Below are 24,438 nucleotides of genomic sequence, written 5' to 3'. Positions count from 1 at the left end.
AGGAAGCGTTGTGACCTAAAATGGAGACTTTGTGCCCTTAATGTAGCGTTTGGAGCGTAAAAAAGTGGGATTTCAGAATTAAAATTAGGATTTGAAGCCTAAAGATGGTCGCTTGGAGCATAAAGATGTGGATTTCAACCCTGGACTCGAAGCTTGGGAATCTTAACAGGAGTGTTTGCACCCTAACAGCGACGGCTTGTGCACCAAAAAGGAGGGTTTGTGCCCTAAACAGGAGGGTTTGTAGAGTAAAAAGCAGGCTTTCAACCCTAGACTCCAAGCTTTGGGCTCTTAACCAAATCTTTGGGACCTAACATTCAGACATCGTGCCCTATAGGAGGCGTTTGGAGCATAAAAAGGAGGCATTTTCCAGTGAAATGATTTACAGCATAAAAATGAGCGTTTGGGCCCTAAAAATGAGGGTTTGTGCAATAAACGTGAGGGTTTGGATTATAAAACGAGGAATTCAACCACAGAATCAAAGCTTTGGACTCTGAAGAGGAAGCTTTGGGACCACAAAACAAGGCTTTGTGCCCTAAATGAGATGTCCGGAACATAAAAGTGAGGGATTTTACAGTAAAAAGGACGTATTGACCCCTAAAAAGGAGGATTCGCGGCCAAAAAATGAGGCGTTGCACCCTAAAAATGAGGGCTTGTACCTTCTAAATGACGCTTTGAAGCAGAACAGGGAGGCTTTCAACCCTGGAACCAACGTTCCGGACTCTAAAAAGGAAGCGTTGTGACCTAAAATGGAGACTTTGTGCCCTTAATGTAGCGTTTGGAGCGTAAAAAAGTGGGATTTCAGAATTAAAAGTAGGATTTGAAGCCTAAAGACGGTCGCTTGGAGCATAAAGATGTGGATTTCAACCCTGGACTCGAAGCTTGGGAATCTTAACAGGAGTGTTTGCACCCTAACAGCGAGGGCTTGTGCACCGAAAAGGAGGGTTTGTGCCCTAAACAGGAGGGTTTGTAGAGTAAAAAGCAGGCTTTGAACCCTAGACTCCAAGCTTTGGGCTCTTAACCAAATCTTTGGGACCTAACATTCAGACATCGTGCCCTAAAGGAGGCGTTTGGAGCATAAAAAGGAGGCATTTTCCAGTGAAATGATTTACAGCATAAAAATGAGCGTTTGGGCCCTAAAAATGAGGGTTTGTACAATAAACGTGAGGATTTGGATTACAAAACGAGGAATTCAACCACAGAATCAAAGCTTTGGACTCTGAAGAGGAAGCTTTGGGACCACAAAACAAGGCTTTGTGCCCTAAATGAGATGTCCGGAACATAAAAGTGAGGGATTTTACAGTAAAAAGGACGTATTGACCCCTAAAAAGGAGGATTCGCGGCCAAAAAATGAGGCGTTGCGCCGTAAAAATGAGGGCTTGTACCTTCTAAATGACGCTTTGAAGCAGAACAGGGAGGCTTTCAACCCTGGAACCAACGTTCCGGACTCTAAAAAGGAAGCGTTGTGACCTAAAATGGAGACTTTGTGCCCTTAATGTAGCGTTTGGAGCGTAAAAAAGTGGGATTTCAGAATTAAAATTAGGATTTGAAGCCTAAAGACGGTCGCTTGGAGCATAAAGATGTGGATTTCAACCCTGGACTCGAAGCTTGGGAATCTTAACAGGAGTGTTTGCACCCTAACAGCGACGGCTTGTGCACCAAAAAGGAGGGTTTGTGCCCTAAACAGGAGGGTTTGTAGAGTAAAAAGCAGGCTTTGAACCCTAGACTCACAGCTTTGGGCTCTTAACCAAATCTTTGGGACCTAACATTCAGACATCGTGCCCTAAAGGAGGCGTTTGGAGCATAAAAAGGAGGCATTTTCCAGTGAAATTATTTACAGCATAAAAATGAGCGTTTGGGCCCTAAAAATGAGGGTTTGTACAATAAACGTGAGGATTTGGATTACAAAACGAGGAATTCAACCACAGAATCAAAGCTTTGGACTCTGAAGAGGAAGCTTTGGGACCACAAAACAAGGCTTTGTGCCCTAAATGAGATGTCCGGAACATAAAAGTGAGGGATTTTACAGTAAAAAGGACGTATTGACCCCTAAAAAGGAGGATTCGCGGCCAAAAAATGAGGCGTTGTGCCCTAAAAATGAGGGCTTGTACCTTCTAAATGATGCTTTGAAGCAGAACAGGGAGGCTTTCAACCCTGGAACCAACGTTCCGGACTCTAAAAAGGAAGCGTTGTGACCTAAAATGGAGACTTTGTGCCCTTAATGTAGCGTTTGGAGCGTAAAAAAGTGGGATTTCAGAATTAAAATTAGGATTTGAAGCCTAAAGACGGTCGCTTGGAGCATAAAGATGTGGATTTCAACCCTGGACTCGAAGCTTGGGAATCTTAACGTGAGTGTTTGCACCCTAACAGCGAGGGCTTGTGCACCAAAAAGGAGGGTTTGTGCCCTAAACAGGAGGGTTTGTAGAGTAAAAAGCAGGCTTTCAACCCTAGACTCACAGCTTTGGACTCTTAACCAAATCTTTGGGACCTAACATTCAGACATCGTGCCCTATAGGAGGCGTTTGGAGCATAAAAAGGAGGCATTTTCCAGTGAAATGATTTACAGCATAAAAATGAGCGTTTGGGCCCTAAAAATGAGGGTTTGTGCAATAAACGTGAGGGTTCGGATTATAAAACGAGGAATTCAACCACAGAATCAAAGCTTTGGACTCTGAAGAGGAAGCTTTGGGACCACAAAACAAGGCTTTGTGCCCTAAATGAGATGTCCGGAACACAAAAGTGAGGGATTTTACAGTAAAAAGGACGTATTGACCCCTAAAAAGGAGGATTCGCGGCCAAAAAATGAGGCGTTGCGCCCTAAAAATGAGGGCTTGTACCTTCTAAATGACGCTTTGAAGCAGAACAGGGAGGCTTTCAACCCTGGAACCAACGTTCCGGACTCTAAAAAGGAAGCGTTGTGACCTAAAATGGAGACTTTGTGCCCTTAATGTAGCGTTTGGAGCGTAAAAAAGTGGGATTTCAGAATTAAAATTAGGATTTGAAGCCTAAAGACGGTCGCTTGGAGCATAAAGATGTGGATTTCAACCCTGGACTCGAAGCTTGGGAATCTTAACAGGAGTGTTTGCACCCTAACAGCGAGGGCTTGTGCACCAAAAAGGAGGGTTTGTGCCCTAAACAGGAGGGTTTGTAGAGTAAAAAGCAGGCTTTCAACCCTAGACTCCAAGCTTTGGGCTCTTAACCAAATCTTTGGGACCTAACATTCAGACATCGTGCCCTAAAGGAGGCGTTTGGAGCATAAAAAGGAGGCATTTTCCAGTGAAATGATTTACAGCATAAAAATGAGCGTTTGGGCCCTAAAAATGAGGGTTTGTACAATAAACGTGAGGGTTTGGATTACAAAACGAGGAATTCAACCACAGAATCAAAGCTTTGGACTCTGAAGAGGAAGCTTTGGGACCACAAAACAAGGCTTTGTGCCCTAAATGAGATGTCCGGAACATAAAAGTGAGGGATTTTACAGTAAAAAGGACGTATTGACCCCTAAAAAGGAGGATTCGCGGCCAAAAAATGAGGCGTTGCGCCCTAAAAATGAGGGCTTGTACCTTCTAAATGACGCTTTGAAGCAGAACAGGGAGGCTTTCAACCCTGGAACCAACGTTCCGGACTCTAAAAAGGAAGCGTTGTGACCTAAAATGGAGACTTTGTGCCCTTAATGTAGCGTTTGGAGCGTAAAAAAGTGGGATTTCAGAATTAAAATTAGGATTTGAAGCCTAAAGACGGTCGCTTGGAGCATAAAGATGTGGATTTCAACCCTGGACTCGAAGCTTGGGAATCTTAACGTGAGTGTTTGCACCCTAACAGCGAGGGCTTGTGCACCGAAAAGGAGGGTTTGTGCCCTAAACAGGAGGGTTTGTAGAGTAAAAAGCAGGCTTTCAACCCTAGACTCCAAGCTTTGGGCTCTTAACCAAATCTTTGGGACCTAACATTCAGACATCGTGCCCTAAAGGAGGCTTTTGGAGCATAAAAAGGAGGCATTTTCCAGTGAAATGATTTGCAGCATAAAAATGAGCGTTTGGGCCCTAAAAATGAGGGTTTGTACAATAAACGTGAGGGTTTGGATTACAAAACGAGGAATTCAACCACAGAATCAAAGCTTTGGACTCTGAAGAGGAAGCTTTGGGACCACAAAACAAGGCTTTGTGCCCTAAATGAGATGTCCGGAACATAAAAGTGAGGGATTTTACAGTAAAAAGGACGTATTGACCCCTAAAAAGGAGGATTCGCGGCCAAAAAATGAGGCGTTGCGCCCTAAAAATGAGGGCTTGTACCTTCTAAATGACGCTTTGAAGCAGAACAGGGAGGCTTTCAACCCTGGAACCAACGTTCCGGACTCTAAAAAGGAAGCGTTGTGACCTAAAATGGAGACTTTGTGCCCTTAATGTAGCGTTTGGAGCGTAAAAAAGTGGGATTTCAGAATTAAAATTAGGATTTGAAGCCTAAAGACGGTCGCTTGGAGCATAAAGATGTGGATTTCAACCCTGGACTCGAAGCTTGGGAATCTTAACAGGAGTGTTTGCACCCTAACAGCGAGGGCTTGTGCACCGAAAAGGAGGGTTTGTGCCCTAAACAGGAGGGTTTGTAGAGTAAAAAGCAGGCTTTGAACCCTAGACTCCAAGCTTTGGGCTCTTAACCAAATCTTTGGGACCTAACATTCAGACATCGTGCCCTAAAGGAGGCGTTTGGAGCATAAAAAGGAGGCATTTTCCAGTGAAATTATTTACAGCATAAAAATGAGTGTTTGGGCCCTAAAAATGAGGGTTTGTACAATAAACGTGAGGATTTGGATTACAAAACGAGGAATTCAACCACAGAATCAAAGCTTTGGACTCTGAAGAGGAAGCTTTGGGACCACAAAACAAGGCTTTGTGCCCTAAATGAGATGTCCGGAACATAAAAGTGAGGGATTTTACAGTAAAAAGGACGTATTGACCCCTAAAAAGGAGGATTCGCGGCCAAAAAATGAGGCGTTGCGCCCTAAAAATGAGGGCTTGTACCTTCTAAATGACGCTTTGAAGCAGAACAGGGAGGCTTTCAACCCTGGAACCAACGTTCCGGACTCTAAAAAGGAAGCGTTGTGACCTAAAATGGAGACTTTGTGCCCTTAATGTAGCGTTTGGAGCGTAAAAAAGTGGGATTTCAGAATTAAAATTAGGATTTGAAGCCTAAAGACGGTCGCTTGGAGCATAAAGATGTGGATTTCAACCCTGGACTCGAAGCTTGGGAATCTTAACAGGAGTGTTTGCACCCTAACAGCGAGGGCTTGTGCACCAAAAAGGAGGGTTTGTGCCCTAAACAGGAGGGTTTGTAGAGTAAAAAGCAGGCTTTCAACCCTAGACTCCAAGCTTTGGGCTCTTAACCAAATCTTTGGGACCTAACATTCAGACATCGTGCCCTATAGGAGGCGTTTGGAGCATAAAAAGGAGGCATTTTCCAGTGAAATGATTTACAGCATAAAAATGAGCGTTTGGGCCCTAAAAATGAGGGTTTGTACAATAAACGTGAGGGTTTGGATTACAAAACGAGGAATTCAACCACAGAATCAAAGCTTTGGACTCTGAAGAGGAAGCTTTGGGACCACAAAACAAGGCTTTGTGCCCTAAATGAGATGTCCGGAACATAAAAGTGAGGGATTTTACAGTAAAAAGGACGTATTGACCCCTAAAAAGGAGGATTCGCGGCCAAAAAATGAGGCGTTGCGCCCTAAAAATGAGGGCTTGTACCTTCTAAATGACGCTTTGAAGCAGAACAGGGAGGCTTTCAACCCTGGAACCAACGTTCCAGACTCTAAAAAGGAAGCGTTGTGACCTAAAATGGAGACTTTGTGCCCTTAATGTAGCGTTTGGAGCGTAAAAAAGTGGGATTTCAGAATTAAAAGTAGGATTTGAAGCCTAAAGACGGTCGCTTGGAGCATAAAGATGTGGATTTCAACCCTGGACTCGAAGCTTGGGAATCTTAACAGGAGTGTTTGCACCCTAACAGCGAGGGCTTGTGCACCGAAAAGGAGGGTTTGTGCCCTAAACAGGAGGGTTTGTAGAGTAAAAAGCAGGCTTTGAACCCTAGACTCCAAGCTTTGGGCTCTTAACCAAATCTTTGGGACCTAACATTCAGACATCGTGCCCTAAAGGAGGCGTTTGGAGAATAAAAAGGAGGCATTTTCCAGTGAAATTATTTACAGCATAAAAATGAGTGTTTGGGCCCTAAAAATGAGGGTTTGTACAATAAACGTGAGGATTTGGATTACAAAACGAGGAATTCAACCACAGAATCAAAGCTTTGGACTCTGAAGAGGAAGCTTTGGGACCACAAAACAAGGCTTTGTGCCCTAAATGAGATGTCCGGAACATAAAAGTGAGGGATTTTACAGTAAAAAGGACGTATTGACCCCTAAAAAGGAGGATTCGCGGCCAAAAAATGAGGCGTTGCGCCCTAAAAATGAGGGCTTGTACCTTCTAAATGACGCTTTGAAGCAGAACAGGGAGGCTTTCAACCCTGGAACCAACGTTCCGGACTCTAAAAAGGAAGCGTTGTGACCTAAAATGGAGACTTTGTGCCCTTAATGTAGCGTTTGGAGCGTAAAAAAGTGGGATTTCAGAATTAAAATTAGGATTTGAAGCCTAAAGACGGTCGCTTGGAGCATAAAGATGTGGATTTCAACCCTGGACTCGAAGCTTGGGAATCTTAACAGGAGTGTTTGCACCCTAACAGCGAGGGCTTGTGCACCAAAAAGGAGGGTTTGTGCCCTAAACAGGAGGGTTTGTAGAGTAAAAAGCAGGCTTTCAACCCTAGACTCCAAGCTTTGGGCTCTTAACCAAATCTTTGGGACCTAACATTCAGACATCGTGCCCTATAGGAGGCGTTTGGAGCATAAAAAGGAGGCATTTTCCAGTGAAATGATTTACAGCATAAAAATGAGCGTTTGGGCCCTAAAAATGAGGGTTTGTACAATAAACGTGAGGGTTTGGATTACAAAACGAGGAATTCAACCACAGAATCAAAGCTTTGGACTCTGAAGAGGAAGCTTTGGGACCACAAAACAAGGCTTTGTGCCCTAAATGAGATGTCCGGAACATAAAAGTGAGGGATTTTACAGTAAAAAGGACGTATTGACCCCTAAAAAGGAGGATTCGCGGCCAAAAAATGAGGCGTTGCGCCCTAAAAATGAGGGCTTGTACCTTCTAAATGACGCTTTGAAGCAGAACAGGGAGGCTTTCAACCCTGGAACCAACGTTCCAGACTCTAAAAAGGAAGCGTTGTGACCTAAAATGGAGACTTTGTGCCCTTAATGTAGCGTTTGGAGCGTAAAAAAGTGGGATTTCAGAATTAAAAGTAGGATTTGAAGCCTAAAGACGGTCGCTTGGAGCATAAAGATGTGGATTTCAACCCTGGACTCGAAGCTTGGGAATCTTAACAGGAGTGTTTGCACCCTAACAGCGAGGGCTTGTGCACCAAAAAGGAGGGTTTGTGCCCTAAACAGGAGGGTTTGTAGAGTAAAAAGCAGGCTTTGAACCCTAGACTCCAAGCTTTGGGCTCTTAACCAAATCTTTGGGACCTAACATTCAGACATCGTGCCCTAAAGGAGGCGTTTGGAGAATAAAAAGGAGGCATTTTCCAGTGAAATTATTTACAGCATAAAAATGAGTGTTTGGGCCCTAAAAATGAGGGTTTGTACAATAAACGTGAGGATTTGGATTACAAAACGAGGAATTCAACCACAGAATCAAAGCTTTGGACTCTGAAGAGGAAGCTTTGGGACCACAAAACAAGGCTTTGTGCCCTAAATGAGATGTCCGGAACATAAAAGTGAGGGATTTTACAGTAAAAAGGACGTATTGACCCCTAAAAAGGAGGATTCGCGGCCAAAAAATGAGGCGTTGCGCCCTAAAAATGAGGGCTTGTACCTTCTAAATGACGCTTTGAAGCAGAACAGGGAGGCTTTCAACCCTGGAACCAACGTTCCGGACTCTAAAAAGGAAGCGTTGTGACCTAAAATGGAGACTTTGTGCCCTTAATGTAGCGTTTGGAGCGTAAAAAAGTGGGATTTCAGAATTAAAATTAGGATTTGAAGCCTAAAGACGGTCGCTTGGAGCATAAAGATGTGGATTTCAACCCTGGACTCGAAGCTTGGGAATCTTAACAGGAGTGTTTGCACCCTAACAGCGAGGGCTTGTGCACCAAAAAGGAGGGTTTGTGCCCTAAACAGGAGGGTTTGTAGAGTAAAAAGCAGGCTTTCAACCCTAGACTCCAAGCTTTGGGCTCTTAACCAAATCTTTGGGACCTAACATTCAGACATCGTGCCCTAAAGGAGGCGTTTGGAGCATAAAAAGGAGGCATTTTCCAGTGAAATTATTTACAGCATAAAAATGAGCGTTTGGGCCCTAAAAATGAGGGTTTGTACAATAAACGTGAGGGTTTGGATTATAAAACGAGGAATTCAACCACAGAATCAAAGCTTTGGACTCTGAAGAGGAAGCTTTGGGACCACAAAACAAGGCTTTGTGCCCTAAATGAGATGTCCGGAACATAAAAGTGAGGGATTTTACAGTAAAAAGGACGTATTGACCCCTAAAAAGGAGGATTCGCGGCCAAAAAATGAGGCGTTGCGCCCTAAAAATGAGGGCTTGTACCTTCTAAATGACGCTTTGAAGCAGAACAGGGAGGCTTTCAACCCTGGAACCAACGTTCCAGACTCTAAAAAGGAAGCGTTGTGACCTAAAATGGAGACTTTGTGCCCTTAATGTAGCGTTTGGAGCGTAAAAAAGTGGGATTTCAGAATTAAAATTAGGATTTGAAGCCTAAAGACGGTCGCTTGGAGCATAAAGATGTGGATTTCAACCCTGGACTCGAAGCTTGGGAATCTTAACAGGAGTGTTTGCACCCTAACAGCGAGGGCTTGTGCACCGAAAAGGAGGGTTTGTGCCCTAAACAGGAGGGTTTGTAGAGTAAAAAGCAGGCTTTGAACCCTAGACTCCAAGCTTTGGGCTCTTAACCAAATCTTTGGGACCTAACATTCAGACATCGTGCCCTAAAGGAGGCTTTTGGAGCATTAAGAGGAGGGATTTTCCAGTGAAATTGTTACAGCATAAAAATGAGCGTTTGGGCCCTAAAAATGAGGGTTTGTACAATAAACGTGAGGGTTTGGATTACAAAACGAGGAATTCAACCACAGAATCAAAGCTTTGGACTCTGAAGAGGAAGCTTTGGGACCACAAAACAAGGCTTTGTGCCCTAAATGAGATGTCCGGAACATAAAAGTGAGGGATTTTACAGTAAAAAGGACGTATTGACCCCTAAAAAGGAGGATTCGCGGCCAAAAAATGAGGCGTTGCGCCCTAAAAATGAGGGCTTGTACCTTCTAAATGACGCTTTGAAGCAGAACAGGGAGGCTTTCAACCCTGGAACCAACGTTCCGGACTCTAAAAAGGAAGCGTTGTGACCTAAAATGGAGACTTTGTGCCCTTAATGTAGCGTTTGGAGCGTCAAAAAGTGGGATTTCAGAATTAAAAGTAGGATTTGAAGCCTAAAGACGGTCGCTTGGAGCATAAAGATGTGGATTTCAACCCTGGACTCGAAGCTTGGGAATCTTAACAGGAGTGTTTGCACCCTAACAGCGAGGGCTTGTGCACCAAAAAGGAGGGTTTGTGCCCTAAACAGGAGGGTTTGTAGAGTAAAAAGCAGGCTTTCAACCCTAGACTCCAAGCTTTGGGCTCTTAACCAAATCTTTGGGACCTAACATTCAGACATCGTGCCCTATAGGAGGCGTTTGGAGCATAAAAAGGAGGCATTTTCCAGTGAAATGATTTACAGCATAAAAATGAGCGTTTGGGCCCTAAAAATGAGGGTTTGTACAATAAACGTGAGGGTTTGGATTACAAAACGAGGAATTCAACCACAGAATCAAAGCTTTGGACTCTGAAGAGGAAGCTTTGGGACCACAAAACAAGGCTTTGTGCCCTAAATGAGATGTCCGGAACATAAAAGTGAGGGATTTTACAGTAAAAAGGACGTATTGACCCCTAAAAAGGAGGATTCGCGGCCAAAAAATGAGGCGTTGCGCCCTAAAAATGAGGGCTTGTACCTTCTAAATGACGCTTTGAAGCAGAACAGGGAGGCTTTCAACCCTGGAACCAACGTTCCGGACTCTAAAAAGGAAGCGTTGTGACCTAAAATGGAGACTTTGTGCCCTTAATGTCGCGTTTGGAGCGTAAAAAAGTGGGATTTCAGAATTAAAATTAGGATTTGAAGCCTAAAGACGGTCGCTTGGAGCATAAAGATGTGGATTTCAACCCTGGACTCAAAGCTTGGGAATCTTAACAGGAGTGTTTGCACCCTAACAGCGAGGGCTTGTGCACCAAAAAGGAGGGTTTGTGCCCTAAACAGGAGGGTTTGTAGAGTAAAAAGCAGGCTTTCAACCCTAGACTCCAAGCTTTGGGCTCTTAACCAAATCTTTGGGACCTAACATTCAGACATCGTGCCCTATAGGAGGCGTTTGGAGCATAAAAAGGAGGGATTTTCCAGTGAAATGATTTACAGCATAAAAATGAGCGTTTGGGCCCTAAAAATGAGGGTTTGTACAATAAACGTGAGGATTTGGATTACAAAACGAGGAATTCAACCACAGAATCAAAGCTTTGGACTCTGAAGAGGAAGCTTTGGGACCACAAAACAAGGCTTTGTGCCCTAAATGAGATGTCCGGAACATAAAAGTGAGGGATTTTACAGTAAAAAGGACGTATTGACCCCTAAAAAGGAGGATTCGCGGCCAAAAAATGAGGCGTTGCGCCCTAAAAATGAGGGCTTGTACCTTCTAAATGACGCTTTGAAGCAGAACAGGGAGGCTTTCAACCCTGGAACCAACGTTCCGGACTCTAAAAAGGAAGCGTTGTGACCTAAAATGGAGACTTTGTGCCCTTAATGTAGCGTTTGGAGCGTAAAAAAGTGGGATTTCAGAATTAAAAGTAGGATTTGAAGCCTAAAGACGGTCGCTTGGAGCATAAAGATGTGGATTTCAACCCTGGACTCGAAGCTTGGGAATCTTAACAGGAGTGTTTGCACCCTAACAGCGAGGGCTTGTGCACCGAAAAGGAGGGTTTGTGCCCTAAACAGGAGGGTTTGTAGAGTAAAAAGCAGGCTTTCAACCCTAGACTCCAAGCTTTGGGCTCTTAACCAAATCTTTGGGACCTAACATTCAGACATCGTGCCCTATAGGAGGCGTTTGGAGCATAAAAAGGAGGCATTTTCCAGTGAAATGATTTACAGCATAAAAATGAGCGTTTGGGCCCTAAAAATGAGGGTTTGTACAATAAACGTGAGGGTTTGGATTACAAAACGAGGAATTCAACCACAGAATCAAAGCTTTGGACTCTGAAGAGGAAGCTTTGGGACCACAAAACAAGGCTTTGTGCCCTAAATGAGATGTCCGGAACATAAAAGTGAGGGATTTTACAGTAAAAAGGACGTATTGACCCCTAAAAAGGAGGATTCGCGGCCAAAAAATGAGGCGTTGCGCCCTAAAAATGAGGGCTTGTACCTTCTAAATGACGCTTTGAAGCAGAACAGGGAGGCTTTCAACCCTGGAACCAACGTTCCGGACTCTAAAAAGGAAGCGTTGTGACCTAAAATGGAGACTTTGTGCCCTTAATGTCGCGTTTGGAGCGTAAAAAAGTGGGATTTCAGAATTAAAATTAGGATTTGAAGCCTAAAGACGGTCGCTTGGAGCATAAAGATGTGGATTTCAACCCTGGACTCAAAGCTTGGGAATCTTAACAGGAGTGTTTGCACCCTAACAGCGAGGGCTTGTGCACCAAAAAGGAGGGTTTGTGCCCTAAACAGGAGGGTTTGTAGAGTAAAAAGCAGGCTTTCAACCCTAGACTCCAAGCTTTGGGCTCTTAACCAAATCTTTGGGACCTAACATTCAGACATCGTGCCCTATAGGAGGCGTTTGGAGCATAAAAAGGAGGGATTTTCCAGTGAAATGATTTACAGCATAAAAATGAGCGTTTGGGCCCTAAAAATGAGGGTTTGTACAATAAACGTGAGGATTTGGATTACAAAACGAGGAATTCAACCACAGAATCAAAGCTTTGGACTCTGAAGAGGAAGCTTTGGGACCACAAAACAAGGCTTTGTGCCCTAAATGAGATGTCCGGAACATAAAAGTGAGGGATTTTACAGTAAAAAGGACGTATTGACCCCTAAAAAGGAGGATTCGCGGCCAAAAAATGAGGCGTTGCGCCGTAAAAATGAGGGCTTGTACCTTCTAAATGACGCTTTGAAGCAGAACAGGGAGGCTTTCAACCCTGGAACCAACGTTCCGGACTCTAAAAAGGAAGCGTTGTGACCTAAAATGGAGACTTTGTGCCCTTAATGTAGCGTTTGGAGCGTAAAAAAGTGGGATTTCAGAATTAAAATTAGGATTTGAAGCCTAAAGATGGTCGCTTGGAGCATAAAGATGTGGATTTCAACCCTGGACTCGAAGCTTGGGAATCTTAACAGGAGTGTTTGCACCCTAACAGCGACGGCTTGTGCACCAAAAAGGAGGGTTTGTGCCCTAAACAGGAGGGTTTGTAGAGTAAAAAGCAGGCTTTCAACCCTAGACTCCAAGCTTTGGGCTCTTAACCAAATCTTTGGGACCTAACATTCAGACATCGTGCCCTATAGGAGGCGTTTGGAGCATAAAAAGGAGGCATTTTCCAGTGAAATGATTTACAGCATAAAAATGAGCGTTTGGGCCCTAAAAATGAGGGTTTGTGCAATAAACGTGAGGGTTTGGATTATAAAACGAGGAATTCAACCACAGAATCAAAGCTTTGGACTCTGAAGAGGAAGCTTTGGGACCACAAAACAAGGCTTTGTGCCCTAAATGAGATGTCCGGAACATAAAAGTGAGGGATTTTACAGTAAAAAGGACGTATTGACCCCTAAAAAGGAGGATTCGCGGCCAAAAAATGAGGCGTTGCACCCTAAAAATGAGGGCTTGTACCTTCTAAATGACGCTTTGAAGCAGAACAGGGAGGCTTTCAACCCTGGAACCAACGTTCCGGACTCTAAAAAGGAAGCGTTGTGACCTAAAATGGAGACTTTGTGCCCTTAATGTAGCGTTTGGAGCGTAAAAAAGTGGGATTTCAGAATTAAAAGTAGGATTTGAAGCCTAAAGACGGTCGCTTGGAGCATAAAGATGTGGATTTCAACCCTGGACTCGAAGCTTGGGAATCTTAACAGGAGTGTTTGCACCCTAACAGCGAGGGCTTGTGCACCGAAAAGGAGGGTTTGTGCCCTAAACAGGAGGGTTTGTAGAGTAAAAAGCAGGCTTTGAACCCTAGACTCCAAGCTTTGGGCTCTTAACCAAATCTTTGGGACCTAACATTCAGACATCGTGCCCTAAAGGAGGCGTTTGGAGCATAAAAAGGAGGCATTTTCCAGTGAAATGATTTACAGCATAAAAATGAGCGTTTGGGCCCTAAAAATGAGGGTTTGTACAATAAACGTGAGGATTTGGATTACAAAACGAGGAATTCAACCACAGAATCAAAGCTTTGGACTCTGAAGAGGAAGCTTTGGGACCACAAAACAAGGCTTTGTGCCCTAAATGAGATGTCCGGAACATAAAAGTGAGGGATTTTACAGTAAAAAGGACGTATTGACCCCTAAAAAGGAGGATTCGCGGCCAAAAAATGAGGCGTTGCGCCGTAAAAATGAGGGCTTGTACCTTCTAAATGACGCTTTGAAGCAGAACAGGGAGGCTTTCAACCCTGGAACCAACGTTCCGGACTCTAAAAAGGAAGCGTTGTGACCTAAAATGGAGACTTTGTGCCCTTAATGTAGCGTTTGGAGCGTAAAAAAGTGGGATTTCAGAATTAAAATTAGGATTTGAAGCCTAAAGATGGTCGCTTGGAGCATAAAGATGTGGATTTCAACCCTGGACTCGAAGCTTGGGAATCTTAACAGGAGTGTTTGCACCCTAACAGCGAGGGCTTGTGCACCAAAAAGGAGGGTTTGTGCCCTAAACAGGAGGGTTTGTAGAGTAAAAAGCAGGCTTTGAACCCTAGACTCACAGCTTTGGGCTCTTAACCAAATCTTTGGGACCTAACATTCAGACATCGTGCCCTAAAGGAGGCGTTTGGAGCATAAAAAGGAGGCATTTTCCAGTGAAATTATTTACAGCATAAAAATGAGCGTTTGGGCCCTAAAAATGAGGGTTTGTACAATAAACGTGAGGATTTGGATTACAAAACGAGGAATTCAACCACAGAATCAAAGCTTTGGACTCTGAAGAGGAAGCTTTGGGACCACAAAACAAGGCTTTGTGCCCTAAATGAGATGTCCGGAACATAAAAGTGAGGGATTTTACAGTAAAAAGGACGTATTGACCCCTAAAAAGGAGGATTCGCGGCCAAAAAATGAGGCGTTGTGCCCTAAAAATGAGGGCTTGTACCTTCTAAATGATGCTTTGAAGCAGAACAGGGAGGCTTTCAACCCTGGAACCAACGTTCCGGACTCTAAAAAGGAAGCGTTGTGACCTAAAATGGAGACTTTGTGCCCTTAATGTAGCGTTTGGAGCGTAAAAAAGTGGGATTTCAGAATTAAAATTAGGATTTGAAGCCTAAAGACGGTCGCTTGGAGCATAAAGATGTGGATTTCAACCCTGGACTCGAAGCTTGGGAATCTTAACGTGAGTGTTTGCACCCTAACAGCGAGGGCTTGTGCACCAAAAAGGAGGGTTTGTGCCCTAAACAGGAGGGTTTGTAGAGTAAAAAGCAGGCTTTCAACCCTAGACTCACAGCTTTGGACTCTTAACCAAATCTTTGGGACCTAACATTCAGACATCGTGCCCTAAAGGAGGCGTTTGGAGCATAAAAAGGAGGCATTTTCCAGTGAAATGATTTGCAGCATAAAAATGAGCGTTTGGGCCCTAAAAATGAGGGTTTGTGCAATAAACGTGAGGGTTCGGATTATAAAACGAGGAATTCAACCACAGAATCAAAGCTTTGGACTCTGAAGAGGAAGCTTTGGGACCACAAAACAAGGCTTTGTGCCCTAAATGAGATGTCCGGAACACAAAAGTGAGGGATTTTACAGTAAAAAGGACGTATTGACCCCTAAAAAGGAGGATTCGCGGCCAAAAAATGAGGCGTTGCGCCCTAAAAATGAGGGCTTGTACCTTCTAAATGACGCTTTGAAGCAGAACAGGGAGGCTTTCAACCCTGGAACCAACGTTCCGGACTCTAAAAAGGAAGCGTTGTGACCTAAAATGGAGACTTTGTGCCCTTAATGTAGCGTTTGGAGCGTAAAAAAGTGGGATTTCAGAATTAAAATTAGGATTTGAAGCCTAAAGACGGTCGCTTGGAGCATAAAGATGTGGATTTCAACCCTGGACTCGAAGCTTGGGAATCTTAACAGGAGTGTTTGCACCCTAACAGCGAGGGCTTGTGCACCAAAAAGGAGGGTTTGTGCCCTAAACAGGAGGGTTTGTAGAGTAAAAAGCAGGCTTTCAACCCTAGACTCCAAGCTTTGGGCTCTTAACCAAATCTTTGGGACCTAACATTCAGACATCGTGCCCTAAAGGAGGCGTTTGGAGCATAAAAAGGAGGCATTTTCCAGTGAAATGATTTACAGCATAAAAATGAGCGTTTGGGCCCTAAAAATGAGGGTTTGTACAATAAACGTGAGGGTTTGGATTACAAAACGAGGAATTCAACCACAGAATCAAAGCTTTGGACTCTGAAGAGGAAGCTTTGGGACCACAAAACAAGGCTTTGTGCCCTAAATGAGATGTCCGGAACATAAAAGTGAGGGATTTTACAGTAAAAAGGACGTATTGACCCCTAAAAAGGAGGATTCGCGGCCAAAAAATGAGGCGTTGCGCCCTAAAAATGAGGGCTTGTACCTTCTAAATGACGCTTTGAAGCAGAACAGGGAGGCTTTCAACCCTGGAACCAACGTTCCGGACTCTAAAAAGGAAGCGTTGTGACCTAAAATGGAGACTTTGTGCCCTTAATGTAGCGTTTGGAGCGTAAAAAAGTGGGATTTCAGAATTAAAATTAGGATTTGAAGCCTAAAGACGGTCGCTTGGAGCATAAAGATGTGGATTTCAACCCTGGACTCGAAGCTTGGGAATCTTAACGTGAGTGTTTGCACCCTAACAGCGAGGGCTTGTGCACCGAAAAGGAGGGTTTGTGCCCTAAACAGGAGGGTTTGTAGAGTAAAAAGCAGGCTTTCAACCCTAGACTCCAAGCTTTGGGCTCTTAACCAAATCTTTGGGACCTAACATTCAGACATCGTGCCCTAAAGGAGGCTTTTGGAGCATAAAAAGGAGGCATTTTCCAGTGAAATGATTTGCAGCATAAAAATGAGCGTTTGGGCCCTAAAAATGAGGGTTTGTACAATAAACGTGAGGGTTTGGATTACAAAACGAGGAATTCAACCACAGAATCAAAGCTTTGGACTCTGAAGAGGAAGCTTTGGGACCACAAAACAAGGCTTTGTGCCCTAAATGAGATGTCCGGAACATAAAAGTGAGGGATTTTACAGTAAAAAGGACGTATTGACCCCTAAAAAGGAGGATTCGCGGCCAAAAAATGAGGCGTTGCGCCCTAAAAATGAGGGCTTGTACCTTCTAAATGACGCTTTGAAGCAGAACAGGGAGGCTTTCAACCCTGGAACCAACGTTCCGGACTCTAAAAAGGAAGCGTTGTGACCTAAAATGGAGACTTTGTGCCCTTAATGTAGCGTTTGGAGCGTAAAAAAGTGGGATTTCAGAATTAAAAGTAGGATTTGAAGCCTAAAGACGGTCGCTTGGAGCATAAAGATGTGGATTTCAACCCTGGACTCGAAGCTTGGGAATCTTAACAGGAGTGTTTGCACCCTAACAGCGAGGGCTTGTGCACCGAAAAGGAGGGTTTGTGCCCTAAACAGGAGGGTTTGTAGAGTAAAAAGCAGGCTTTGAACCCTAGACTCCAAGCTTTGGGCTCTTAACCAAATCTTTGGGACCTAACATTCAGACATCGTGCCCTAAAGGAGGCGTTTGGAGAATAAAAAGGAGGCATTTTCCAGTGAAATTATTTACAGCATAAAAATGAGTGTTTGGGCCCTAAAAATGAGGGTTTGTACAATAAACGTGAGGATTTGGATTACAAAACGAGGAATTCAACCACAGAATCAAAGCTTTGGACTCTGAAGAGGAAGCTTTGGGACCACAAAACAAGGCTTTGTGCCCTAAATGAGATGTCCGGAACATAAAAGTGAGGGATTTTACAGTAAAAAGGACGTATTGACCCCTAAAAAGGAGGATTCGCGGCCAAAAAATGAGGCGTTGCGCCCTAAAAATGAGGGCTTGTACCTTCTAAATGACGCTTTGAAGCAGAACAGGGAGGCTTTCAACCCTGGAACCAACGTTCCGGACTCTAAAAAGGAAGCGTTGTGACCTAAAATGGAGACTTTGTGCCCTTAATGTAGCGTTTGGAGCGTAAAAAAGTGGGATTTCAGAATTAAAATTAGGATTTGAAGCCTAAAGACGGTCGCTTGGAGCATAAAGATGTGGATTTCAACCCTGGACTCGAAGCTTGGGAATCTTAACAGGAGTGTTTGCACCCTAACAGCGAGGGCTTGTGCACCAAAAAGGAGGGTTTGTGCCCTAAACAGGAGGGTTTGTAGAGTAAAAAGCAGGCTTTCAACCCTAGACTCCAAGCTTTGGGCTCTTAACCAAATCTTTGGGACCTAACATTCAGACATCGTGCCCTATAGGAGGCGTTTGGAGCATAAAAAGGAGGCATTTTCCAGTGAAATGATTTACAGCATAAAAATGAGCGTTTGGGCCCTAAAAATGAGGGTTTGTACAATAAACGTGAGGGTTTGGATTACAAAACGAGGAATTCAACCACAGAATCAAAGCTTTGGACTCTGAAGAGGAAGCTTTGGGACCACAAAACAAGGCTTTGTGCCCTAAATGAGATGTCCGGAACATAAAAGTGAGGGATTTTACAGTAAAAAGGACGTATTGACCCCTAAAAAGGAGGATTCGCGGCCAAAAAATGAGGCGTTGCGCCCTAAAAATGAGGGCTTGTACCTTCTAAATGACGCTTTGAAGCAGAACAGGGAGGCTTTCAACCCTGGAACCAACGTTCCAGACTCTAAAAAGGAAGCGTTGTGACCTAAAATGGAGACTTTGTGCCCTTAATGTAGCGTTTGGAGCGTAAAAAAGTGGGATTTCAGAATTAAAAGTAGGATTTGAAGCCTAAAGACGGTCGCTTGGAGCATAAAGATGTGGATTTCAACCCTGGACTCGAAGCTTGGGAATCTTAACAGGAGTGTTTGCACCCTAACAGCGAGGGCTTGTGCACCGAAAAGGAGGGTTTGTGCCCTAAACAGGAGGGTTTGTAGAGTAAAAAGCAGGCTTTGAACCCTAGACTCCAAGCTTTGGGCTCTTAACCAAATCTTTGGGACCTAACATTCAGACATCGTGCCCTAAAGGAGGCGTTTGGAGAATAAAAAGGAGGCATTTTCCAGTGAAATTATTTACAGCATAAAAATGAGTGTTTGGGCCCTAAAAATGAGGGTTTGTACAATAAACGTGAGGATTTGGATTACAAAACGAGGAATTCAACCACAGAATCAAAGCTTTGGACTCTGAAGAGGAAGCTTTGGGACCACAAAACAAGGCTTTGTGCCCTAAATGAGATGTCCGGAACATAAAAGTGAGGGATTTTACAGTAAAAAGGACGTATTGACCCCTAAAAAGGAGGATTCGCGGCCAAAAAATGAGGCGTTGCGCCCTAAAAATGAGGGCTTGTACCTTCTAAATGACGCTTTGAAGCAGAACAGGGAGGCTTTCAACCCTGGAACCAACGTTCCGGACTCTAAAAAGGAAGCGTTGTGACCTAAAATGGAGACTTTGTGCCCTTAATGTAGCGTTTGGAGCGTAAAAAAGTGGGATTTCAGAATTAAAATTAGGATTTGAAGCCTAAAGACGGTCGCTTGGAGCATAAAGATGTGGATTTCAACCCTGGACTCGAAGCTTGGGAATCTTAACAGGAGTGTTTGCACCCTAACAGCGAGGGCTTGTGCACCAAAAAGGAGGGTTTGTGCCCTAAACAGGAGGGTTTGTAGAGTAAAAAGCAGGCTTTCAACCCTAGACTCCAAGCTTTGGGCTCTTAACCAAATCTTTGGGACCTAACATTCAGACATCGTGCCCTATAGGAGGCGTTTGGAGCATAAAAAGGAGGCATTTTCCAGTGAAATGATTTACAGCATAAAAATGAGCGTTTGGGCCCTAAAAATGAGGGTTTGTACAATAAACGTGAGGGTTTGGATTACAAAACGAGGAATTCAACCACAGAATCAAAGCTTTGGACTCTGAAGAGGAAGCTTTGGGACCACAAAACAAGGCTTTGTGCCCTAAATGAGATGTCCGGAACATAAAAGTGAGGGATTTTACAGTAAAAAGGACGTATTGACCCCTAAAAAGGAGGATTCGCGGCCAAAAAATGAGGCGTTGCGCCCTAAAAATGAGGGCTTGTACCTTCTAAATGACGCTTTGAAGCAGAACAGGGAGGCTTTCAACCCTGGAACCAACGTTCCAGACTCTAAAAAGGAAGCGTTGTGACCTAAAATGGAGACTTTGTGCCCTTAATGTAGCGTTTGGAGCGTAAAAAAGTGGGATTTCAGAATTAAAAGTAGGATTTGAAGCCTAAAGACGGTCGCTTGGAGCATAAAGATGTGGATTTCAACCCTGGACTCGAAGCTTGGGAATCTTAACAGGAGTGTTTGCACCCTAACAGCGAGGGCTTGTGCACCAAAAAGGAGGGTTTGTGCCCTAAACAGGAGGGTTTGTAGAGTAAAAAGCAGGCTTTGAACCCTAGACTCCAAGCTTTGGGCTCTTAACCAAATCTTTGGGACCTAACATTCAGACATCGTGCCCTAAAGGAGGCGTTTGGAGAATAAAAAGGAGGCATTTTCCAGTGAAATTATTTACAGCATAAAAATGAGTGTTTGGGCCCTAAAAATGAGGGTTTGTACAATAAACGTGAGGATTTGGATTACAAAACGAGGAATTCAACCACAGAATCAAAGCTTTGGACTCTGAAGAGGAAGCTTTGGGACCACAAAACAAGGCTTTGTGCCCTAAATGAGATGTCCGGAACATAAAAGTGAGGGATTTTACAGTAAAAAGGACGTATTGACCCCTAAAAAGGAGGATTCGCGGCCAAAAAATGAGGCGTTGCGCCCTAAAAATGAGGGCTTGTACCTTCTAAATGACGCTTTGAAGCAGAACAGGGAGGCTTTCAACCCTGGAACCAACGTTCCGGACTCTAAAAAGGAAGCGTTGTGACCTAAAATGGAGACTTTGTGCCCTTAATGTAGCGTTTGGAGCGTAAAAAAGTGGGATTTCAGAATTAAAATTAGGATTTGAAGCCTAAAGACGGTCGCTTGGAGCATAAAGATGTGGATTTCAACCCTGGACTCGAAGCTTGGGAATCTTAACAGGAGTGTTTGCACCCTAACAGCGAGGGCTTGTGCACCAAAAAGGAGGGTTTGTGCCCTAAACAGGAGGGTTTGTAGAGTAAAAAGCAGGCTTTCAACCCTAGACTCCAAGCTTTGGGCTCTTAACCAAATCTTTGGGACCTAACATTCAGACATCGTGCCCTAAAGGAGGCGTTTGGAGCATAAAAAGGAGGCATTTTCCAGTGAAATTATTTACAGCATAAAAATGAGCGTTTGGGCCCTAAAAATGAGGGTTTGTACAATAAACGTGAGGGTTTGGATTATAAAACGAGGAATTCAACCACAGAATCAAAGCTTTGGACTCTGAAGAGGAAGCTTTGGGACCACAAAACAAGGCTTTGTGCCCTAAATGAGATGTCCGGAACATAAAAGTGAGGGATTTTACAGTAAAAAGGACGTATTGACCCCTAAAAAGGAGGATTCGCGGCCAAAAAATGAGGCGTTGCGCCCTAAAAATGAGGGCTTGTACCTTCTAAATGACGCTTTGAAGCAGAACAGGGAGGCTTTCAACCCTGGAACCAACGTTCCAGACTCTAAAAAGGAAGCGTTGTGACCTAAAATGGAGACTTTGTGCCCTTAATGTAGCGTTTGGAGCGTAAAAAAGTGGGATTTCAGAATTAAAATTAGGATTTGAAGCCTAAAGACGGTCGCTTGGAGCATAAAGATGTGGATTTCAACCCTGGACTCGAAGCTTGGGAATCTTAACAGGAGTGTTTGCACCCTAACAGCGAGGGCTTGTGCACCGAAAAGGAGGGTTTGTGCCCTAAACAGGAGGGTTTGTAGAGTAAAAAGCAGGCTTTGAACCCTAGACTCCAAGCTTTGGGCTCTTAACCAAATCTTTGGGACCTAACATTCAGACATCGTGCCCTAAAGGAGGCTTTTGGAGCATTAAGAGGAGGGATTTTCCAGTGAAATTGTTACAGCATAAAAATGAGCGTTTGGGCCCTAAAAATGAGGGTTTGTACAATAAACGTGAGGGTTTGGATTACAAAACGAGGAATTCAACCACAGAATCAAAGCTTTGGACTCTGAAGAGGAAGCTTTGGGACCACAAAACAAGGCTTTGTGCCCTAAATGAGATGTCCGGAACATAAAAGTGAGGGATTTTACAGTAAAAAGGACGTATTGACCCCTAAAAAGGAGGATTCGCGGCCAAAAAATGAGGCGTTGCGCCCTAAAAATGAGGGCTTGTACCTTCTAAATGACGCTTTGAAGCAGAACAGGGAGGCTTTCAACCCTGGAACCAACGTTCCGGACTCTAAAAAGGAAGCGTTGTGACCTAAAATGGAGACTTTGTGCCCTTAATGTAGCGTTTGGAGCATCAAAAAGTGGGATTTCAGAATTAAAAGTAGGATTTGAAGCCTAAAGACGGTCGCTTGGAGCATAAAGATGTGGATTTCAACCCTGGACTCGAAGCTTGGGAATCTTAACAGGAGTGTTTGCACCCTAACAGCGAGGGCTTGTGCACCAAAAAGGAGGGTTTGTGCCCTAAACAGGAGGGTTTGTAGAGTAAAAAGCAGGCTTTGAACCCTAGACTCCAAGCTTTGGGCTCTTAACCAAATCTTTGGGACCTAACATTCAGACATCGTGCCCTATAGGAGGCGTTTGGAGCATAAAAAGGAGGCATTTTCCAGTGAAATTATTTACAGCATAAAAATGAGTGTTTGGGCCCTAAAAATGAGGGTTTGTACAATAAACGTGAGGATTTGGATTACAAAACGAGGAAGTCAACCACAGAATCAAAGCTTTGGACTCTGAAGAGGAAGCTTTGGGACCACAAAACAAGGCTTTGTGCCCTAAATGAGATGTCCGGAACATAAAAGTGAGGGATTTTACAGTAAAAAGGACGTATTGACCCCTAAAAAGGAGGATTCGCGGCCAAAAAATGAGGCGTTGCGCCCTAAAAATGAGGGCTTGTACCTTCTAAATGACGCTTTGAAGCAGAACAGGGAGGCTTTCAACCCTGGAACCAACGTTCCGGACTCTAAAAAGGAAGCGTTGTGACCTAAAATGGAGACTTTGTGCCCTTAATGTAGCGTTTGGAGCGTAAAAAAGTGGGATTTCAGAATTAAAATTAGGATTTGAAGCCTAAAGATGGTCGTTTGGAGCATAAAGATGTGGATTTCAACCCTGGACTCGAAGCTTGGGAATCTTAACAGGAGTGTTTGCACCCTAACAGCGAGGGCTTGTGCACCAAAAAGGAGGGTTTGTGCCCTAAACAGGAGGGTTTGTAGAGTAAAAAGCAGGCTTTCAACCCTAGACTCACAGCTTTGGACTCTTAACCAAATCTTTGGGACCTAACATTCAGACATCGTGCCCTATAGGAGGCGTTTGGAGCATAAAAAGGAGGCATTTTCCAGTGAAATTGTTACAGCATAAAAATGAGCGTTTGGGCCCTAAAAATGAGGGTTTGTACAATAAACGTGAGGGTTTGGATTATAAAACGAGGAATTCAACCACAGAATCAAAGCTTTGGACTCTGAAGAGGAAGCTTTGGGACCACAAAACAAGGCTTTGTGCCCTAAATGAGATGTCCGGAACATAAAAGTGAGGGATTTTTACAGTAAAAAGGACGTATTGACCCCTAAAAAGGAGGATTCGCGGCCAAAAAATGAGGCGTTGCGCCCTAAAAATGAGGGCTTGTACCTTCTAAATGACGCTTTGAAGCAGAACAGGGAGGCTTTCAACCCTGGAACCAACGTTCCGGACTCTAAAAAGGAAGCGTTGTGACCTAAAATGGAGACTTTGTGCCCTTAATGTAGCGTTTGGAGCGTAAAAAAGTGGGATTTCAGAATTAAAATTAGGATTTGAAGCCTAAAGACGGTCGCTTGGAGCATAAAGATGTGGATTTCAACCCTGGACTCGAAGCTTGGGAATCTTAACAGGAGTGTTTGCACCCTAACAGCGAGGGCTTGTGCACCAAAAAGGAGGGTTTGTGCCCTAAACAGGAGGGTTTGTAGAGTAAAAAGCAGGCTTTCAACCCTAGACTCCAAGCTTTGGGCTCTTAACCAAATCTTTGGGACCTAACATTCAGACATCGTGCCCTAAAGGAGGAGTTTGGAGCATAAAAAGGTGGCATTTTCCAGTGAAATTATTTACAGCATAAAAATGAGCGTTTGGGCCCTAAAAATGAGGGTTTGTACAATAAACGTGAGGGTTTGGATTATAAAACGAGGAATTCAACCACAGAATCAAAGCTTTGGACTCTGAAGAGGAAGCTTTGGGACCACAAAACAAGGCTTTGTGCCCTAAATGAGATGTCCGGAACATAAAAGTGAGGGATTTTACAGTAAAAAGGACGTATTGACCCCTAAAAAGGAGGATTCGCGGCCAAAAAATGAGGCGTTGCGCCCTAAAAATGAGGGCTTGTACCTTCTAAATGACGCTTTGAAGCAGAACAGGGAGGCTTTCAACCCTGGAACCAACGTTCCGGACTCTAAAAAGGAAGCGTTGTGACCTAAAATGGAGACTTTGTGCCCTTAATGTAGCGTTTGGAGCGTAAAAAAGTGGGATTTCAGAATTAAAATTAGGATTTGAAGCCTAAAGATGGTCGCTTGGAGCATAAAGATGTGGATTTCAACCCTGGACTCGAAGCTTGGGAATCTTAACAGGAGTGTTTGCACCCTAACAGCGAGGGCTTGTGCACCAAAAAGGAGGGTTTGTGCCCTAAACAGGAGGGTTTGTAGAGTAAAAAGCAGGCTTTCAACCCTAGACTCACAGCTTTGGACTCTTAACCAAATCTTTGGGACCTAACATTCAGACATCGTGCCCTATAGGAGGCGTTTGGAGCATAAAAAGGAGGCATTTTCCAGTGAAATTGTTACAGCATAAAAATGAGCGTTTGGGCCCTAAAAATGAGGGTTTGTACAATAAACGTGAGGGTTTGGATTATAAAACGAGGAATTCAACCACAGAATCAAAGCT

This window comes from Strix aluco, chromosome W (genome assembly GCF_031877795.1).
Source record: "Strix aluco isolate bStrAlu1 chromosome W, bStrAlu1.hap1, whole genome shotgun sequence".
Lineage (NCBI taxonomy): Eukaryota > Metazoa > Chordata > Aves > Strigiformes > Strigidae > Strix > Strix aluco.
The sequence above is the reverse complement of the archived record's forward strand: the minus strand, read 5'-3'. Positions refer to the sequence as shown.